At 33.0% G+C, this 23,401-nt stretch overlaps 1 protein-coding gene and 2 long non-coding RNA genes across 4 annotated transcripts in view; all 3 read right to left on the minus strand.

Annotated features, from left to right (window-relative positions):
* Positions 1-1,500, minus strand: part of LOC127733190 (uncharacterized) — a 222,126-nt gene extending 220,626 nt beyond the window's left edge. The window contains exon 1 of the long non-coding RNA XR_007996875.1: positions 1,234-1,500. This is a non-coding gene — a long non-coding RNA (uncharacterized LOC127733190). The remainder of the gene's footprint in view (positions 1-1,233) is intronic.
* The window catches only part of LOC127733119 (prominin-1-like), a 226,586-nt gene extending 219,294 nt beyond the window's left edge, over positions 1-7,292 (minus strand). For both annotated transcript variants that reach the window (XM_052242417.1, XM_052242418.1), the window contains exon 1: positions 7,224-7,292. The gene's annotated coding sequence lies outside the window, so the exon portion shown is untranslated. The remainder of the gene's footprint in view (positions 1-7,223) is intronic.
* Positions 7,293-13,830: 6,538 nt separating this feature from the next.
* The window catches only part of LOC127733213 (uncharacterized), a 288,514-nt gene continuing 278,943 nt past the window's right edge, over positions 13,831-23,401 (minus strand). Inside the window, exon 3 of the long non-coding RNA XR_007996915.1 lies at positions 13,831-16,590. This is a non-coding gene — a long non-coding RNA (uncharacterized LOC127733213). The remainder of the gene's footprint in view (positions 16,591-23,401) is intronic.

Below are 23,401 nucleotides of genomic sequence, written 5' to 3' on the forward strand. Positions count from 1 at the left end.
CATGATGAATAGTGTTAGGGTCAACATGAACGGGTGAGGAACCCGGAGAAGACATTGCGAATTTTTTACTTGAATCTTGTTCAGGTGGTGTAGGCTTGCAGTGATGACTGAGCCTGTTTGTATTTACTGGAGTTTCGGGTTGCATTTTGTCAGTGATTAAAGATGAATATCGTAGTTTTGTAATAAAAAAGGTGGATTAACAGTGTAAGGCTGGTATGCAAAACAGGAACTTGGAATGTTTATATTGTTTGTTGTTGTTTATTATTACACAGTTAACAGTTTTAAACGAATACCTACAATCTGTTGAGAACAGCTCACACACAATATTCCATATAGTGTCAAATCATAATCAGGATAAAAAACTTCAAATATTAGTTCATCGTCACTATCACAATATTAATTTCATCCTTATATACTCAATCCTCCGTTTAAAGTTTAATTATAAATCCATTTTCTTTACATTTTTTTCCCCAGAAAAAAAGACATCTTATCAAGTCGGAGCATGCGCAGAAATCCTCATAATTGTTAACATAATATTTCAAAGCTAAATAGTTATTTAATTAGATTACATCCATTAATATATTGTATTGTTATTACAGGGTAATATGTTGGATTACAACTAATTACTATGAATTGAATCCATAACCCTGAGATTGTTTTAGTAAAATTGAGAATGGAAATGGGGAATGTGTCAAAGAGACAACAAACCGACCAAAGAGCAGAATAAAGACAAAGGCCACCAATAGGTCTTCAACACAGCGAGAAAATCCCGCATCCGGAGGTGGGCTTCAGCTGGCCCCTAAACATGCTAAACAAAAATGTGTACTAGTACAGTGAAAATGGACGTCATACTAAACTCCAAAACAAATAATTGAACTAAAATTAAAAATCATACAAGACTAACAAAGACCAGAGGCTCCTGACTTTGAAGATCCATACACTTACACACAAGTTATTGTCCTGAAACTAGAAAAATGCTTGTTTTTTGCCCCTTTTTTGGCCCCTAATTCCTAAAATTTTGAGGCAATTACCCCCAAAATCAATCCCAGCATTCCCTTTGTGATATGGAACCTTGTAGTAAAATTTCAAAAAGATCCATACACTTACACACAAATTATTGTCATGAAACTAGAAAAATGCTTGTTTTTTGCCCCTTTTTTGGCCTAAAATTCCTAAAATTTTGAGGCAATTACCCCCAAAATCAATCCCAGCATTCCCTTTATGATATGGAACCTTGTGGTAAAATGTCAGAGAGATCCATACACTAACACACAAGTTATGTCTGGAAGTTACAAAAATGCTTATTTTTGGCCTCTTTTTGGCCCCTTATTCCTTAACTGTTAGTACCATTACCCCCGTTAATCAATCCCAACCTTCCTTTTGTGGTATTGAACCTTATGGTAAAATTTCATAGAGATCCATTCACTTTAACTAAAGTTAGAGTGCGAAAACCATTGTGTCTTCGGACGACGACGACATCATACCAATAAAAAGAGCAACCTTTTATCTTTCTGTGGATTTTTTTTCAGCGGAATTTATGCTTATACACAAAAAAGATCCACATGAACTTGCACCTACCATAATCAACTGTTTTGGGAAAATTTGTCTTTACTTGAAAAGTTTACAAATATAATTATCTCGAAGCTCCATACTATAAATTAAGGTTCATGTGGACCCTTTGGCTAAAATGGCTGCATTTTCACCTCAAAATTTACTGTGAGTACAGACAAAGTGTATCTGGAAAAGGTTTAAGGCATAGCATTCCTAGATAAATAAATTTAAATATATTTTATGTTTTAGAAAATTAAAAACTTAACAGGATTTTGCAGTGCACTTTTTTTCATTCCTCCAGATGCCAAAATAAACTATAAGTTGTGAAAGAGGTTTGAGAACTTCCCCACAGGTAATAATTGAAGTGAACTGTATTGATTGACATGGACAATAGATATCTGACAATAATTGGTGATTTAACTGTGTACCTGTGTGGACCATATCAAGTGAAATTCAACTGTTGGTTAATTTTATCATCTTCTGCAGGGACGAAAAAAAGTGCACTGTAAAACCCAGTTAATTTTTTAATTTTCTAAAACATGCAATGTATTTGAATTTTATTTAGCTAGGGCATGCTATGCCTTAATATTTTTCCAGATGTACAGGTTTGTCTGTACTCAGAGTAAATTTCGAGGTGAAAACGCAGTCCACATGAACCTTAACAATACACACTGTATTAGTATACGATGCAAAAAATACTAAATTATGTACCTACATTGAACTTTTAAAAGTCCATAGAAACAGATGTAAACAATACACCTTATCGCTTTATGTCTGCCATGACATTCACAGACGTTCCCGTAAAAATTATTTTGATGTCATAGAAGAAATTGTCTGTGCAACAATGCAAAAGTGATTGTTGTTTGACATCAATAGTTCAAGTGTTGCAAAATCTGGGGTCAAGTGTCACAGATTCCGAAATTGCGATAAGTTCTAATAGACTTAGACTACTATAACACATGTGTCTCAGTTCAGACAGAGAATCCCAATTACCATGTTTCCATACATCTACCAGTCAGGTTCTGGCGCCTTTAGCATCAGGGGCCTGTATAAAGATGAAATTTCGTCCCGCAAACTTAAGGTCCAAAGAGGATGTTGCAAAAAAGGGACACAACACTTAGAAAGGGATAATATCCGTGACAAAAAAATACATTAAAAAAAAACAAGTGACAGAAAATATTTCAATAATTTGATCAGAGAACCCCTTACATGTAGTTATAACAAGGATTTATATAGTAATTAAGACTTACTATATAAATCCTTGGTTATACTGACTATAACCATAGACATATAATACAAATGTCTCTGCTATAACTAACATATGTCCTTGACAGATCATATCTCACTTGGCAAAACAATATGAGAAAATGCTGTATTGGTCCAGAGACATTTATATGTCTCTGATTGGTCCCAGCAAAAAGGTTGTATTTGATTTGAACGATCTATATGAGGGTCTGTATGGGGTTTACAGAATAGAGAATAATGGGCAAAAAGTGCAGAATTAATAGAGAATAACGGGGTGCATAACTATAAGAAATAGAGAATGGTGGCCCAAAAATATTAAGAATAAAGAAAACCGGGGTAAAAAATTAAACTGAGAACACATGAATAAAGGACCCCCTCCTATATCATGTGAAAAAGAAGATAATTACTAACTTCAAATTAAACTTTAATTCACACGTTTGTTAAAGACGGCAAGGCTGCAATTATAGATTGGGTAAACTCAATATATATTATACATTCATTATAATCTAATTATTGTCGCTTGACCTGGTATTTCTGTGGGCTTTTATAACAGTAAAATCTGTCAAGTAGTAAAATTTGTTCCCCGGACTTTGTTTCCTAGGTAATTCAGTCCATGAAATTTTTTTTACCAGAAAAGTAAGTCAAAGGAAAAATTTTCCTACGAAAATAGGTCCATATAGCTAGTAAAATATGTCAGCCACGTATATTCCTATGAAATTTTTAAATTTGTATCGAACTCTCTGGAAAATTACTAAATTATAAACAATGAAGAATTTTACCAGAAAAATAAGTCCAAGGATAAATTTTCCTTGGAAAATAAGTCCATAGCAAGTAAAATATGTCTTTCCTTTGAAATTTTCAAACTTGTATCCGGAACTCTCCGGAAAATGACTAAATTATAAATAATATAGAATATTTGAATGATGAAAAAAATAAGATTTTCTAGTTTTAAAAGTCCGTGCTATCAATTTTTCTAGGAAAAAGTCCTTGTAAAATTTCAATTCTTCAGTATATAAGACAATGCTTAATATTAATATTATTTCAATAGTAAAATTAAGAAACAAAAATGTGTAGTTATAAACATGATAAAAGTTTCCGTACTAAGTAGGCCGTAACATAATACTGTGCAGTGGCGGATCCGGGGGGGGGGGGGGGGGGGGGGGGGGGGGGGTCCGGGGGTTGGAACCCCCCTTTTTTTAGCGATCAATGCATTTGAATGGGGACATATAGTAGGAACCCCCCCCTTTTATCCTGGGCTGGAAACCCCCTTTTAAAAATGACTGGATCCGCCCCTGCTGTGAATTAGATTATAATAGTATCATTGGCCAAGTCATAGGCTCGAGCGTCGCTGGTTTCGACCGCTATGATGAGAACAATTAAGCGGTCAGCTAATAACAAAAAAGTCAATACAAAAAAGCCTTAAGGTGCACCAATAAAGCCAATAATTGTACATTTTTAAGATTGATTCGTACGTGGAAAAAACAGTCTAGACAAAAAAGTATACGGACTCAAAACAATCTAATTATTCAAGTTTGCTTGACACTCCGATAAATGTGAACCAATGGGAATAAAAGGAAATGGTTATACGCAAGCGTGACAGCATTATATCGACATAGATGTAAAAAAAATTCTCAGACGACATCTAGATATCAAGAAACGACCTTCAACAATGGACAAGTGTCTAAATAATATAAAAATCAAAACAATACGTAACCAACTAAAATGTCCAAACAAATGCCTTATTGGAGCGTAAGAGAAAAGGTTGTTTTGATGGACGAGCATAGGAAGAAAAATATTTATAATGCAAAACTTCCCCCTATTGTTACACATGTACTACATAAGAGATAAAAGGGGCTTGGAAGGATATGATTGATAAGTTGATGTTTGCTTATTAACGTCCAGTAGCAAATATTTCATGCATGTTCAGGACGAGATCAAATTAATAATAGCTGTCCGAGTTCTGAATTAGGATTTACAGTTGTTGGTAGATGATTTAAAAATTCCAAATCGTCTCGTATAAAACTTGGAACTTCACGACATAAAGGTTTAATCACAATGTCTATAAAATGGCTTAAATTCTGTGTGACGCTGTTGGGTCCGCCCACAATAGGTCGAAATTTTAAATCATTTGGTCTTAAATGTTCGATGTATTCACTGTTCTGATCTGATACCGCATTTGAAATTTCCTCACTTTTGTGAATTTATGGTAAACCATATAGAAATAGCTTTCTGAAAATTAAGAGTTTGAAATGTAATCCATCTCTTCTTTATACAATTCAGTCTTATGTATTTAGTAATTTTTTAATCATTGCACTTGTTTGTTTGTCCATTTTTTTATCTGTCACCTCATAAAACATTTCATCTTGTAACATATCTAAAATTTTATCTCGGTAATACTCACGGTCCATGATTACAACCGCATTACCTTTATCCGCTTCTTTAATTAGTATTGATTTATCTGATTTTAAATTTTGCAAAGCTGTTTTCTCCTCGTGGGTTAAAATTGTCCTTGACATTTTTATTGCTTTGAAGTGAATTCGTTTTTAATGTTTTAAATGTTTCTTCTAAATCTTTATCTTTTGTGGGTTTTGGAATCCAGTCTGATTTATTTCTTACTAGTGGTTTATACGACCGGGAAAAGCGGAAAGGAAAATTTATAGTGTCCCAGAAAGAACGATTCCCCTGGGCAAGGTCGGCCGTGTTGCTGATGAAAAAAACAGAGACTATTGCCATTATTTTCCCGAGCACGCCAATAAATAGTCTGCTTTGTATGTGGGAACAACTAATTTAGGATAAGCCCATGCACTGTTTGTTTACCAACAGAATAAAAAGCAGGTCAACAAAAATTATTAACTTCAGAGTATAATGCCGCCTTCAAAACAAGGGACACCCAATTTGTAATTATGCAGCAAACTCTGATTTGTAAGGCATTCTTGGGCTAGCAGGTCAGTTTTGATGGGCTAGCAGTTCTTCCAACAGGGCTAGTAAAATCCTGCTGCAAATAAGTCCAGGGCTAGTTACCTGTAACAAAATTTTTTAACCCCTGTACAAATTGTTTAATCCCTAAGAAAATTTTTATTTTTGGCCATGGCGTTGTCAGTTTGTTTTCGATTTATGAGTTTGACTGTCCCTCTGGTATCTTTCGTCCCTCTTTTGTAAGATTTTCACTGCTATTTTTGCTAAATAGGTGCAATTTGGGTACTCGGTGCAATTTGGGTACTGTGACGTTATATAAATGATTGTGTTGTCTGCTATACTTGGCCAAATTCAGGCGTCAAATTCAGGCCTAGGAAAACTAAATCGCATGGTAAATATTAAAGTCAGATTCATTTGTTATAATTAACACACATACAGACTTTTTTGACGACGTATACGCTGTATGTTCCCAGTCCATTTCATAAAAACCAATGGAAATTGACGTGTTTTCATTGAAATTCAAAGAAGATCAAAATATTTGCTATTTGTGACATCATGAAAAAACGCTGATCGTAAATTTTCAACAAAGAGATCTATTTTCTATCTAGTCATTGTTTTAGCTATGATAGTGCTCAATAAATCCTAGTTTGCAGTTTGAATAACTAGAAATAGAGGCCATTTTTGGGGTTTTTATCGAACCTTCTCCTTCTTGAATAGCAGGAATCAGAATGAATCTCTTGAAACTAATTATTTCATAACATGATTGAAGCCCAACAAAATAAACTTAAGTCAATACAAATAGTATGCATGTATAAAGTTGTCTTTTGAATTTATAGATTTAACCCCGAAAAGACAAAAGTAATACATTTCAAATATATTTTTTTTTCATTTCATAAGAAGCTACATAAATAAAATTTGAATTTCTTTGATACATTAGCTTCAAAATAAAATTTGAATTTCTTTGATATATTAGCTTCATAATAAAATTTGAGTTTCTTTGATACATTTGATTCTTAGCTGATATTCATTTGCTATTTTATTTTATTGATAAAATGAATGAAAATAACCTATGAAAACATTTTTTCGATAACAAATCGGTCACGGCTTGGTCAACGGATCAATCTCCCGTATTACCACACCAAAATCATATCAGCGGACCGGAATTTCAATCAACCCAATGACGGGACTGTTAAAATACACACCCATGGGAAAGCAAAAGCCACCTTTCACCAGTAGATTCAAATCTGAGTTTGTTAATTTGTGAACTAAACAATAAGTTCTATGTACTAATATCGCGGATGATGGTATTTTGCGAGATACAATATATAGTAATGTTCTGGTAATATATCCATCTTTCATGAATGGGATATATGAGTGTGGTTCCAGCATTGTGTAAGTTCAGGAACTATAATCTTGAAGAGAAAAATTGTAATATCTCATTAAATATAAAATAAACATTATTGATATAATAGAGGGTTTAATAAACATAAAACATGTGTGTTACTGCCTACCTTTCCCGTGCAGATGTATTCTCTATTCAACAAGGAATTACGACAAAAAGTGGTGACACAGAACAGGATGTAAAAATATTTATTGTTGAACAATTTGTTTACTAACACGTTTCAACAAGAATATTATCTCCTAATCAAAAAAACTGGTGTGATTTAATAAGCAAGTTTAAAGGCAAATAGGGTAATTATCTACTCTAGAGAGCAAATAAACATATCATATACAAAGCAATCGGATAGCATGATGTCTTACAATTGCATGACTTTTAAACAAATGTAAATTTTAATTTAAAAAAAATATGTTCGTTTATAAAAATTATGTACTAAACCCAAAGTTGCAACTCACTCGGGTAAAGTAGAACCACAGAGGAGGGACGACAGCTTTAAAGGTGCTATGTGCAAAAGTTTTGTCATGAGGTACAGTTTCGTAAAAGGTAAAATTGGTTAAAAATCAAATTACAGGAAAGATTTTAAAAATGATATTTAATATCCATAGTTATATCAAATCTTGTCTCAAAAAGGGAAATGATATTTCTGGCTTTTTCTAATTCAATCCCGGGGTACGACTACGGAAAAGGGAGTAAGTTCCATTAGGCCCCATTTTCAAATTTTATTAGGATTTATTAATATCACAATGAATCATAACTAAAACAATGACTTGATAGGAAATATGTCTATTTATTGAAAATTAACGTATTTTACGACAATCCTTTCATGACGACACAAATAGCACACATTTTGATTTTCCACGAAAATGTAATATAAACGGGTAAATTTTCATTGATTTTTTGGACTGGAGACAGAGTGCGCATGTGCAAACAAAAGAGATCTTTTGTTAGAACATTTCACATATCTGACTGGAATATTTAGTTTGTCGAAGCCTGCGATCTATGTATCCTTGGCCTAAATTTGGTTAAATCCGGACGATTTTGTCAAATTTCACCGAAATCTCTACTTCTGGCCTATTTGGTTTGTAAATTTAAACGCTTTGTCAGAAAAAGCTGCGCAAAAATAGTTCTATTTCACTTTCTTTCGTGTCTTTTTATCAACTTAATTTTTTTTATCTTGAAACAGACTTTAGGGGCCAGCTGAAGGACGCCTCCGGGTGCGGGAATTTCTCGCTGCATTGAAGACCTGTTGGTGACCTTCTGCTGTTGTCTGTTCTATGGTCGGGTTGTTGTCTCTTTGACACATTCCCCATTTCCATTCTCAATTTTATTAATATTCGGGGCTAAATATGACCCTTACCGAACATACTTTATCACCTTTTTAGGTCTTTCCACTTTTCTGTGGAAAGACCTATTGGTTTTCTTCTGATTATTATTATTAGGTCTTTCCACTTTTCTGTGGAAAGACCTATTGGTTTTCTTCTGGTTATTAGGTCTTTCCACTTTTCTGTGGAAAGACCTATTGGTTTTCTTCTGATTATTAGGTCTTTCCACTTTTCGGTGGAAAGACCTATTGTATTTGTTCAGATTATTAGGTCTTTCCACTTTTCTGTGGAAAGACCTATTGTATTTGTTCTGATTATTAGGTCTTTCCACTTTTCTGTGGAAAGACCTATTGTATTTGTTCTGATTATTAGGTCTTTCCACTTTTCTGTGGAAAGACCTATTGTATTTGTTCTGATTATTATTATTTTTTTTTTTTTTCCGCCAAATTTTGTTCTTGCGATAAATGTTTATTTCGCAATATGTCGCTTAGATATTTCTCATATTGTATCGTATAGTTTATGCGCTTTTAAATTTCACCCTGCTAAGCCGAACCATTTTCTTTGCAAGAGTTATCTCCCTATTCACTGTTTATCATCTGTGTGCATCTCCTTCGTAACAAAAAAAGATATCGACAAAATTCTTTTTCTTAATTGTTCGTTACATCCTCAGGAATTTTTGGCTAATTTGGATCGAAGCGATTAGATGAAATTTTGTAGGAGTTATCTACCTTTACCAAAAAAATTTGTCAGTATGTTTTTTTATCTCATAAACCTTTAACCGTATAACCCTGGAATGTTTTTATATGAGGCCCCTAGGTCCCAACTTAGAAAATGAAGTCAAGGTCAAAGGTCAAGGTCAAGTTCTAAATTTTGACTTTTCCTTGTTTTTGCATTTTCTCAAACACTTTTAAAGATATATATAAAAGAACAAGTGCAAAATGTTTGCTTTATTGTAATGAAGATATTATACATTTGATCTGAGACAATCCAGCGACATCTTATTGGAGTTATTGCCCCTGAAATGTTTTATTTTAAGGTAAATTGATTATTACTTCATATTGGTACATGATAAAGCCATAAGATCTTTTGCAAAATGTTGGGTGACATATGACCTTGAAAAATGTCAACCGGAAGTGACATTGAGTGAACCGGAAGTGGTCATTTTTGCACTTATTTCATGTAGAAGTACATAGAAACCATATATTTTTTGAATGGTCATACATTAATCTATCATTGAGACCGGAAGTGATATTTTATAAACCGGAAGTACCATATTATCTCCATTATTACAGGCATAAGTATATATAAACCATATATTTTTGGAATCAGTGTAAATAAAGCTATCATATGAGACCAAAAGTGACATTTTCTAAACCGGAAGTAGCCAATTATCTCCCTTTTTACAGGCAAAAGTATATATAAACCATATATTTTTGGAATCAGTGTAAATCAATCTATCATATGAGACCGGAAGTGACATTTTCTAAACCGGAAGTAGCCAATTATCTCCCTTTTTACAGGCAAAAGTATATATAAACCATATATTTTTGAAATCAGTGTAAATAAAGCTATCATATGAGACGGGAAGTGACATTTTCTAAACCGGAAGTTGACAATTATCTCCCTTATTTCAGGCAAAAGTCTATAGAAACCATATGTTTATTGAATCAGTATGAAGAAACCTATGATTGGACGCCAATAGTAGCTTTGAGTAAACCAGAGTTAGCTTCTCATCAATTATTTAGAAAATTGATGTGGAAAGACCTTCAATTGTTCTTTGAACAATTGGTTTTTAATTATTAGGTCTTTCCACTTTTCTGTGGAAAGACCTATTGGTTTTCTTCTGATTATTTATTTTTTTTTTCTTCCGTCTAATTTTGTTCTTGCGATAAATATTTGTTTCGCAATATGTCGCTTAGATATTTGGTATATGATAACGAATAGTTTATGCGCCTTTGAAATTTACCCTGCGAAACCAAATAATTTTCTTTGTAAGAGTTATCTCCCCGAACACTGTTTTCCTTGTGCAAGCATCTCCTCAGTAACCGTAAAAGAAAGCGACAAATTTATTTTACCAAATTGCTCATTATATCCTCAGGATGTTTTGTCCAATTTTGACCGAAGCGATACGTAAACTCCATATGAGAGTTATTTCCCCTTCTGTATTTGACATAAGGGATATATAAATGTATAGCATGAATGGTAAGTGATAGAGACCTAAGGTATATTGATTTGAGTTCCTTGGTTCATTTAAATGAAATTGAGGCCAAGGTCAAAGGTCAAGGTCATATTCTAAATTTTGACTTTTCCTTGTTATTTGATCTCCTCTGTCGCTTTTAAAATTACAAATTAAAGAACTAGTGCAAAATGTTTGCTTAATTGTGATTAAGATACGATACATTTGGTCTGAAACAATCCAATGATATCTTATAGGAGTTATTGTCCCTGAAATGATTCAATTTAAGGTTAATTGATTATTACTCCAACTTGGTACATGATAAAGCCATAGGGTCTTTTGCAACCTGTTGGTTGACATATGACCTTGAAAAAAATAAACCGGAAGTGACCTTGAGTAAACCGGAAGTAACCACTTATTTCATGGAAAAGTACCTAGAAACCATATATTTTTTTAATGGACATAATATAGCATTAAAGTAATATACCCCTTAAACAATTTGCCAAACACAGTGTATATAAGAATAGTGTGTGCTGTTTTTATTTCTTAATTTCTATAAAGATATATGAAAACTTATTTATTTGGTAACAGTAAAGAATTGAATCAGTAACAGGAAGGATGTTAAATAGAATTTTACTGATGAAACACAAAGTTAACCTACTATCTGTCAAACAGTTCATGTTACATAAGTTATAATCATCATATCAAATAATCGTTATCATAATATACTGTTTGAATGAAAAGACAGGTTTTTGACTTTTGATAACAGAGAAGACTTTGTAAGTAACAGCAGAGAAAATCGTGCAATTCTAGTATGGTAGATGGTAACAGAAAGGAATTTGTTTTTAAATTTTTCATTTCAGGCAAATAAACCTTTGCTGCTATTTTCCAAATTTGACCAATTTGTAATGATGTATTTTTTTAAAACATTGAAAACAAAGGAATTGTTTTGAAATACAGTTCTTTCCTGTTACCAACCTTTGTCCTGTTACTGGAGATTCTTTCATGTTATCGACTATATTTTACTTTATTTCTAAAATCTGTGACACTAATCTATTATAAAAATGGTGTGAACAATAAACTAAGGTAAATTATTTCTACTTGAAACAAACTGTAAAAGGGTTTTCTTCCTATAACATAATAGTTTCTAGATAAATCAAACCACAATAAAAGTATGATTTTCAGAACTTAGGCACTGTATCAAATTTAAGGAAAAATTTCTTAAACTTATGTATTGTATTGCTTAAAAAATTTACTGATATTTGATAGAATATTGCAAGAAGTACTAGTAAACAGTAAATAGTATCTTTGATTTAATTTTTATTCACATTAGAAACTTTTTAAAATTGAGTTACTTTGGTAACAGGAAAGAACTGGAACTTTTGGTACCATTTTTGTCGAGCCTGCGACTTTTGTCGCAGAAAGCTCGACATAGGGATAGTGATCCGGCGGCGGCTGCGTTAGCTAACTTCTTAAAAGCTTTATATTTTAGAAGCTAGAAGACCTGGATGCTTCATACTTTGTATATATATGCCTTATGATATGAAGTTTCCGTCTGTCATATGTCCATTGTCCTTGACCTCATTTTCATGGTTCAGTGACTACTTGAAAAAAAAAGTCAACATTTTTTGTAATGTTTATTTCTTGTTTATTATGAGTAATAGGATAACTATATTTAGTATGTGCGTACCTTGCAAGGTCCTCATGCCCGTCATATAATTTTCATTCGACCTCAACCTCATTTCATGGATCAGTGAACAAGGTTAAGTTTTCGTGGTCAAGTCCATATATCAGATACTATAAGAAGTAGGTCTACTATATTTAGTATATGGAATGATTGTAAGGTGTACATGTCCAACTGGTAGGTGTTATCTGACCTTGACCTCATTTTCATGGTTCAGTGGTCAAAGTTAAGTTTTTGTGTTTTGGTCTGTTTTTCTTCAACTATAAGCAATAGTTCAACTATATTTGTTGTATGGAAGGATTGTAAGGTGTATATGTCTGTCTGGCAGGTATCATCTAACCTTGACCTCATTTTCATAGTTCATTGGTCAATGTTAAGTTTTCATGGTTAAGTTTGTTTCTTAGATACTATAAGCAATAGGTCAACTATATTTAATGCATACATTGACAGTAAGGTGTACATGTCTGTCTGGCATGGTTCATCTGACCTTGACCTCATTTTCATGGTTCATTGGTCAATGTTAAGTTTTCTTGGTTAAGACTGTTTCTTAGAAACTATAAGCAATAGGTCAACTATGTTTGGTTTATTGAATGATTGTAAGGTGTACATGTATTTCTCGTATGGTTTATCTGACCTTGACCTCATTTTCTTGGATCTTGTTAAGTTTATGTGTTACTTGTAGTAAAGCTTTATATTAAGGACTATCAACATAAAATCAATGGTTAGTAAAGAAGGCGAGACATTTCAGCGTGGGCACTCTTGTTTACATTGTCATAATTACCATGTTTATTTTTCTTTTAATTACAGACAACAGTTCTTGAATCCTCAATGTTTGTTCTTTGTTTTGTGCTATTAAAATACAGGTTCCAAAGACATTCTTTTTTTTTGTATTTCCCATTGCCAAAATATAGACATTTTATTATATTGTCTCATATATGCCATATATTTATATGTCTTACAAAATATTATTTAACGTGAAAAAAGCAAGAATGTACAAGCTGGATTTTATTGCTGGATTTAATTGAATAGTTTGATTTTGATTTGTTTTCCTTTCCAATGGTTTTAAAGAATCATTATAATCATTGTGCAATGCATATAAATTTAAAGCAATTATTCAGCTCAACTCTCGGTGCTGTAATGATTAGCAATAATAAACTATTCTATTTTATTCAATTTTATTCTAGGCAGCCGACAAACTATTGCATAACCGACGGAATATCCATATTCGAGCGAAGAATGGATCGGGTGGAGTATGACTTTTAGTACGTAATGACTTTGATCGACAATTTCACTTTGAAATCGTTGATGATAATACTGATGGTTAAATTTGGGTGCAGTTTAAAGATAAATGTTGGAATGCCAATTTATTTTATTATACTTCACGTCAAAATGCCATATTTTGATTGGCTAATACGAGGGTGTTAATTTACTCTATTACCCTTCATGGAGACGCTTGATCAAGTGTGCGCTTTATTAAATACGACTCTATCCTATGGCAAATACTCTATTACCCTTCACGGAGATGCCTGATCAAGTGTGCGCTTTATTAAATACGACTCTATCCTATATAAAATACTCTATTACCCTTCACGGAGACGCTTGATCAGGTGTGCGCTTTATTAAATACGGACGGTTGTTATGTACAATACGTCATAGTTTATTACTTTGAATTTGAAATTTAATAGACAGTAATAACAGAACATTCAGTATAATAAATTAAATAACACATATCTGAGAGGGTGATAGAGCAGATTGTTACCCCTCGAAAAGACATTGTCAACCTTGGCTTCGCCTCAGTTGACAATGTTTTCTTGGGGTAACAATCTGCTCTATCACCCTCTCAGCTATGTGTTATTTATATAATACTTCATGTCAAAATGCCAGATTTTGATTAGTTGATACGAGGGAGACAATTTACTCTATCATATGGCAAATACTCTATTACCCTTCACGGAGACGCTTGATCAAGTGTGCGCTTCATTAAATACGGATGGTTGTTATGTACAAGACGTCATAGTTCATTTCTATGAATTTGAAATTTGGTAGACAGTAATGACAGAACATTCAGTATAATAAATTAAATAGCACATATCTGAGAAGGTGATAGAGCAGATTGTTACCCCTCGAAAAGACATTGTCAACCTTGGCTTTGCCTCAGTTGACAATGTTTTCTCGGGGTAACAATCTGCTCTATCACCCTCTCAGCTATGTGTTATTTATATAATGTTTTACGTTTGCGTCGTCTACCTGCCACCAGAAAACTCAACAAGAGCAGACAATGTGCACGAATTTATGGAAACATTAATGACACATATATGCACCATCCCACAAGGTAATTTGTTCTATCTGTGTGGTGATTTAACAGCCGTTGTTCTGATTTCTCGGATTCAATCGAAGGAATAGATTGCTTACAGGAACGTGATATAGTCGACTTTCAGACAAACGGATATGGTAGCATTTTTTGTGACTTTCTAATTGATGTTAACTGTTGCATATTTAATGGTCGGAAATCTATAAGTAACAACTTTACTTTTGTCTCGACACGCGGTTCCAGTGTAGTAGACTACTGTGTTTTACCATATGAGATGTTGGACTCATTTATAACTCCTTTAGCGTAACAAGAGCTACTACTATCATTCAAAGTCTTGGCGAAACCGGTAGATATGATCTTCGTAAAATAGTACCTGATCATTCACTATTGACATGGAATATGTTCCTATATTTTTCAGTTATAGACCAAGTCAGTAAAATTATAGACAAAAGTCAAACTGTTTTAAAACTTAAATATGATACCAAGAGTATACCAGTCTGTTGTAACAGAAATTAATCGTGTGATATTTTAATATAGAACAATCTGAAGCTTCACAACAAAATATTGATAAAGTGTATGAAAACTTTGTATTTGTAATGAAAACCGAAATGTCTGAAAAGTTACCAAGTAAAGAAATTCGTATCAGCAATGCATTCAACAATAAAGCTAGAAAATGTAAAAAAAACCGTGGTGGAATCACAAGCTTACTATGTTGTGGAATGGTGTATGTAATGCGGAGAAAATTGGAATAAATGTAGTCTTAGTAGTGAGAAAAAGGAACATCGTCATATATTTGTACAAAAACGAAAATTATTTGACCGAGGAGTCCAAAGATCAAAACGTCAATACTGGCATTCAATGCAGGAGGAATTAATCAATTCGCATAGAAACCAAAAGGAATTTTGGCGGAAAATTGGAAGTAGGGAGCGAGCGTCAAAATATTATTCCAATGGAGATTAAATTAAGTGATGGATCAATTTATGATGATAAAAATATGGTTATTAATAAATGGAAATATGATTTTGAGGGAAATGTTAAATAAAAATAGCGATAATAGTAATGAAATAGAAAATTGTAATAATGATATAATTTGGGATGAAATTTTAGATGGTGAAATTACCACTAGCGAAGTGTATAATGTGGTGAAAATAGCAAAATGTGGAAAAGCTCCGGGCGTTGATGATATTCCAGTTGAATTATATAAAAATCCTACAGCATTGAATTGCAATTTGACTGATTGGTTTGGAGTAAATTCTGGCCTAAAACAAGGCTAGCTGTATATTATCGCCGTTTAATTTAATATTTTCACAAATAACTTAGTTGATGACATTAAGAGATAAGATATTAGTATAAATGTAAATGGTGAAAAACTTTGTATATTGTTATATGCGGATGATGTGGTGTTATTAGACGAAAATGAAAATGACCTTCAAATTTTTTTAGATGTTTTAAGTATATGGTGTAATGTACTGAATGTCTTAGTTGTAAATATTGACAAGTCAAAAATTGTTCGTTTTAGAACACAATCTGAGACACAAACACATTTTGAATTTATGTTGAACGGAAACCAGTTAGATATTGTATCAAAATATATGTATCTTGCTTTATTATTAAATGAGTTTTTGGATTATAATGAGATGGCGAAAATTGTAGCAAAAACAGCCAGCAGATCATTAGGCTTACTTATTGCTAAATGCAGAGCAAATGGTGGTTTTGAGTATTCTACTTTTACTAAGCTTTTCGACACTCTTGTTTTGTCTGTTATTGATTATGGTGCTGCAATATTGGGAAGTAAAGAATACACTTGCATTAGTGTTGTAAAAAATAGGGCAATGCGTTTTTTTAAGGATGTTGGAAAGTACACTTCTAATTTAGCCCTGTATGGTGATATGGGTTGGATGCCATGTATTGTAAAACAGTGGACATGTATTTTTATAACATTTGTAGATTTACAACTAGAGGCTCTAAAGAGCCTGTGTCGCTCACCTTGGTCTATACGCATATTCAACAAAGGACACTCTCAAAAATTGTAGACGAGTATAGAATTCATGACAAAAATCTCTGTTTTGTTGACCTTGTATTGCTGATTATTTAGTCTGTTTAGTTTCTCTCTATCTGCATAAGTTTTTGGTCAAAACACAAAAGAGGGTAAAAAAAAATCCTCACTTAAGGGCAATCACTCCTATAAAGAGTGACAGTCTACTAACTATATCGGCAACATTTGACTTGTTAGTAGATCTTGTCATGCTGATCATTTTTGCTTATTTAAGTTTCTATCTATCTATTATAATTTTTATCATATACATGTAAAGCAAAACGCAAAATAAATGGTAAAATTCGTCATTAAAGGACCATAACTCCAATAAGGAGTCGTCAGACAATTTCCATCATATTGTCTTAATTGTAGATCTTGTCTTGCTGATAATTTTTGCTTATTTAAGTTTCTATCTATCTATTATCATGATTATAATTTTTAAGATACAAGGCAAAAACGCCAAAAATGGTAAAAATTGTCATCAAAGAGCAATAACTCTAATAAGTAGTCGACTGACGATTTCAACCATTGAACTTATTTGTAGAACTGGTCTTGCTGATCATTTTTGCAATTTAAAGTTTCTCTCTATCTGTTATAGTTTTCAAGATTATAGGCAAAAATGAAAAAAAAAATGATAAAATTTGTCATTTAAGGGCAATAACTCTTATAAGAAGTCGTCTGACAGTTTTGACGTCAACGAACAATTAGTAGAGCTCAACATTCTGAACATTTTTGCTTTGTCAGATTTTCTCTATTTATAATGGTTTTAAAAAAAAAATAGACAAAACTTGCATTTTACCCCTATGTTCGATTTTTAGCCATGTCGGGCATCTTGGTCGGCGGGCTGGGGCACATTTTTTAAACTAGATACCCCAATGATGATTGTGGCCAGTTTTGAAGAAGATTATTGTAAAAGTTAACAGACGACGACGACGGACGATGGACGCCAAGTGATGAGAAAAGCCCTATGGGCCAGGTGAGCTAAACATGTGTGATAACAGAATAAACAAAAAAGTTTTTATGTGGGTAAATAATATATGTAATAATAGACTGAAACATTGGAACTTCAGAGTACACACAAAGTTTAAAGAAGTTGATATGGAACATTTTTGTAATACTGATTTAATTATTGATAAACATGTTATAAAAATATTGAGGATATCTGTTTTAATAGATTTAAAAAACAATGGTATAATGATTTAATGTCAAACGAGCGTAGCAAACTACGTACTTACAGACTGTCCAAAAATGAATTTGGCGAAGAAAAATATTTATTAAAAACATACCTGGAAAATCTAGGAGTGCTTTTGCAAAATTTAGAAGTGGTACTGCTCCTTTGAAAATTGAGACTGGAAGGTCTTTTAGTTGAAAATAGAATTTGTTTTAAAAACACTTGTAATGAAAAACATGTATTAATGTTGCCCAGTGTATGAAGATTTGCGTTGTTATTTGTTTTATCAAGCATCTCTATGTAATGTTAACTTTATGCATTTGCCTGATGACGATAAATTTATATTTTTGTTCACAGATGAAAATATGTACTTTTATACTGCCAAAATCTGCAATGATATTTTATTGAAAAGAAGATGTATTTTATATTGCCTTGTCTTGTCTTGTCTTGCATTGTTTTTTTCTCATTTGGTAATAATTGGGTTAGAAAATTTACGGCATATGTTTGTGAATCTCGTTTTCAGTAGACACAAACCATTCCGCTATTGTGTGACGCCTTATCACCGAATCTGTTTCCTCCACGAATTAGTTGCTCGGTCTTTGTTTTTTTCTTATTAGTCTTCATTGTGTTTTCGTTGTTTGCTTATGGCCATGTTGTATGTTTGTTTTACCCATGGTATCTTCTCTCCTTTTTTGGCCAAATTCTCTATGAATTATGTCATATGATTTTTTTTCAGAAGTTTTGTATCAGTCAATATATATACAAATAAATAAAAACCACATTCTTCATCATTTGTTTTTTTATTTTGATAGTTTAACATTTGCAATAAAGGAAACAATACATTGTGCGGAAAAGAAATTCTCTTAGTCTAACACCTCATACTATTTTACGATGTAGAGCATATACATTTTATATGCGAGAGACTTAGTGGTCATTCCATTATTCATGTAGGAATTAGTGAGAAAAATGCGTAGCATTGTCATTAAATACATCAATGCAGGAATTAAACTTATTACACTTTCTACTGGATTAGTAGCATTATGTTTATTATTATGATATCCTTAAAATGCCTAACGACCAGCTCCAAATCTCACGTACAGAGGATGAGAGTTCTTGTTATTTTCTCTCCCATACATTGTCATCAGTCTTAAAAGTAATGAATCCAAATTTGCCTTTTTTACTGGTGCTGAAAAAAATGATATAATTATAGTTAAGTCAAAGCATGAATAAAAAACAGACAATAGAGATTTTTCTTAAAATATTTATCACTTATTTCAGCATTTATGTACCGGTTAACTCGTTGGCTGCTTTAAATACTGTTACAGATATTGCATGATGATATAAATGAATGAGAAAGATTTGATGAGAAAACAATTCACGCATTCAGAATGGTAAGACCTTAAGTCTGCCTCATATCTTGACTTGCATCTAGAAATTGACAATGAGGGTCGGTTGAAAACAAAACTTTACAACAAAAGAGATGATTTCAGCTTCCCAATTGTGAACTTTCCATTTCTATGTAGCAACATTCCAGCAGCGCCTGCATACGGAGTATATATCTCCCAATTGATACGATATTCCCGGGCTTGTATTTCCTATCATGATTTCCTTGATAGAGGATTGCTGCTCACAAGAAAGCTATTAAACCAAGAGTTTCAAATGGTGAAGTTGAAATCATCCCTTCGTAAATTTTACGGACGCCATCACGAGTTGGTTGATCGTTATGGAATAACCGTTTCACAGATGATATCGGATATGTTCCTTATGTCGTAACTACAATACCCTTCCCTTTTCACGAATGTGACCTACCGAATTAGACTAATTACCGGATTTGTAATAACATAAGCAAAACGACGGGTGCCACATGTGGAGCAGGATCTGCTTACCCTACCGGAGCACCTGAGATCATCCCCAGTTTTTGGTGGTGTTCGTGTTGCTTAGTCTTTAGTGTTCTATGTTGTGTCATCTGTACTATTATTTGTCTGTTTGTCTTTTTATTTTTGGCCATGGCGTTGTCAGTTTGTTTTCTATCTATGAGTTTGACTGTCCCTCTGGTATCTTTCATCCCTCTTTTATGAACAACATAGATTAGAAGGAAACAGAAAAGGATTACACTTTTTAAGACGCAGTCATCAAAATCTTTGTTTAGTAAGGAACAAAAATACTTTGTAAAAAAAGACATTTTTAGTAAAAACTCCCTTCAATACGATGCCTCATTGTTTTCTTATTAAAAACATATTTGCTATTGCACTTTCAAAGATGAGCTGCAGAAACTTCAGTTCATAAATTAATGAATAACATTGTTGTTATTCTTTTCAAAAACCATTTTTTTTAGGTATTACAGTAAAAAAAAAGAGGGGCCACTACTAAAGGTAAAAAATTTTCAATAATGTTTATAACAACATTTATATATATATACAAATGGGTTTAAGAACATCCGTTGTTAGACCTGCTAGTCAAATGCGTTTTGTTAAAATATACTTTTTCACTTTTTTTGGTCTTTTGGAAAACGTTGTTTGTGCTGTATTTAGACCCCTCTACCAAAAAAAATTTGTTTTGAATGCACACGTATAAAAATTGCGGTTTTTATCCAACGCAATCATAGGTTTGAACGTTGTTTTCAATTTAGACTTGTATATATACATATATACATCACTGAAGAGACATTAATTGTCGAAATCTGGATATGGTGTACAAATTTTTGCACCTCATGTTTGCGGTATACCATCTTTTCCGCAAGTTTATTGTTTTCTGTTTGGTATTAAATTAAATATTAAGATCCATTTTGTTACATCTGGTGATCCGTTTATTTGGCAATCGCCATGGCAGTCAGCAGGGTTTAAGAACATCCTTTGTTCGACCTGCTAGTCAAATGCGTTTTGTTAAAATATACTTTTTCACTCTTTTTTGGTCTTTTGGAAAATGTTGTTTGTGCTGTATTTAGACCCCTCTACCAAGAAATTTGTTTTGCATGCACACGTATAAAAATTGCGATTTTTATCCAACGCAATCATAGGTTTGAACGTTGTTTTCAAATCACTATTTGGTGTCACGATATCTCAGTAGCATGAGTTCGAATCCCGGCGAGGGAAGAACAAAAAATTGGGAAAGCAAATTTACAGATCTAACATTGTTGGGCTGATGTTTAGACGAGTTGTATATACAGAATGTACACATCCGATGGATAAATCTGTTGTAGAGGGTAGAGTTGTCACTGGTTCAAACGTACTTATAAATATAATCATTTCTGTGACTGTATCTTGCATTCATTTGTAGGATCCTTTACAATAGATATTTCAGCTGATCTGTAACAATTCCATCTTCATGCCTTATATATCATGTACTGTATTACGACGCTAGATTAAAACTGACGAGGAAAGGTAACACCCGGCCACCGAAAGCTTTATTTTTGTGAAGCCTAGGTGGTCGTGTGGTCTAGCGCGTCGGATACAGTGCAGGCGATTTGGTGTCACTATATCTCAGTAGCATGAGTTCGAATCCCGGCGAGGGAAGAACAAAACATTTGCGAAAGCAAATTTACAAATCTAACATTGTTGGGCTGATGTTTAGACGAGTTATATATATATATATATATATATATATATATATATATATGAGATGAAAGAAAGATGAATGTCGAACTTTTTTAAAAAAAGGGGGGAACATTTTTGTAAAAAGTCATACTTTAGGTTAAACAAAATCACAAATTTTGAGGGATATGAAAATTTGGTGAAAATGTTGTAAAATTTATGTTAATTAGATATATGAAGATGTGGTATGAGTGCCAATGAGACAACTCTCCATCCAAGTCACAATTTGTAAAAGTAAACCATTATAGGTCAAAGTACTGCCTTCAACACGGAGCCTTGGCTCACACCGAACAGCAAGCTATAAAGGGCCCCAAAAATGACTAGTGTAAAACCATTCAAACAGGAAAACCAACGGTCTAATCTATATAAAAAACGAGAAACGAGAAACACTTATGAACCACATCAACAAACGACAACCACTGAACAACAGGTTCCTGACTTAGGACAGGTGCAAACAAACATTTTAATAGGCGCCAACCTTCACCCTAACCTGAAACAATAGTGTAACATCACAACATAGAAAGACACACTATAAAATATCAATAGCAAAGGCTTAACTCAATCAAAAGACATATTAACAAAAACAAGTGAACAAACACTGAACGAATCAATTTGATCTATGACACAACGTAAATACAAAATTAATAAAACAAGTCGGGGGTTAGATGTAAAACAATATCAGAAAGACAACCATAACCTTGGACAAAATGCCGCCAAATAAAATAACGTACACAGGTAAATAAAAATAATTTTGTTGTAAGGTAAACATAGAGTACGGAAATATTTTTTTAATTTTTACAAAGTAAATAATTTTGTCGTTCATAGTACGAGAACAGAAGTGAAAATTTATCGTCATACTAAACACTTATCAAAGGTGGTAAATATTAAAAATAGTGAGACGAGATATAACACTAAATAAGTAAACATTTAATAACAAAAATACATTATAAATTGTATCAACAGGTAAAATGAAAGAACCTTAGTGAGCGCGCTCACATACCCCACGTCCCTACATTGTCATTGGAGAAATAAAATAAGTGTAAGAAAAAAAATTGTATCAGAAAAAAAAATTGAATCATAATTTCCTGTCAATATGCACATCTACGTAGTATGTCCTTATTATCTGAAAAGGTTTCATGAAATTCTGTTGTGTGGTTTGAGAGGAGTTGCGATGACAAAAGGTTGTAGTAGTATATTGGGCAAATAAGTTCAAAGGGGCGTAACTCCTGGAAAAAAAATGAATCGTAATTTCCTGTCGATAAGCACATCTACGTAGTATGTCCTTATTATCTGAAAAGGTTTCATGAAATTCTGTTGTGTGGTTTGAGAGGAGTTGCGATGACAAAAGGTTGCAGTAGTATATTGGGCAAATAAGTTCAAAGGGGCGCAACTCCTGGAAAAAAAATTGAATCGTAATTTCCTGTCGATATGCACATCTACGTAGTATGTCCTTATTATCTGAAAAGGTTTCATGAAATTCTGTTGTGTGGTTTGAGAGGAGTTGCGATGACAAACTGTTGCAGTAGTACATTAAAGTAAATAAGTTCAAAGGGGCATAACTCCTAGAAAAAGAATTGAATCGTAATTTCCTGTCGATATGCACAACTACATAGTATGTCCTTGTTATCTAAAAAGGTTTCGTGAAATTCTGTTGTGTGGTTTGAGAGGAGTTGCGATGACAAGAAACAGGACTGACGGACTGACTCGTTGCGTGGGGTATAATAACACGAAAGTACGATTTGAGAGAACTCGCAGTTACTGAAAGCTAGTTAACAGCAAAAAAATAATTAATAATAAAAAAAAATCATGCATCAGAGACTATAAAATCAACTAAAACACATCCCAGGGATTTAGTGTTTTAACGTCATGGACAGTCAAAGAAGACATGACTTGTGCAATGCCAAAAGAAAGTATCGACAGGCAGTAGGATAGTTAGGAGTTAACCTTTTAATAGATATGTATAATGTATGTATAATGTTATATATAGATAGAGTAATCTCT

The sequence above is a fragment of the Mytilus californianus genome, unplaced genomic scaffold, assembly GCF_021869535.1.
Source record: "Mytilus californianus isolate M0D057914Y unplaced genomic scaffold, xbMytCali1.0.p SCAF_3, whole genome shotgun sequence".
Lineage (NCBI taxonomy): Eukaryota > Metazoa > Mollusca > Bivalvia > Mytilida > Mytilidae > Mytilus > Mytilus californianus.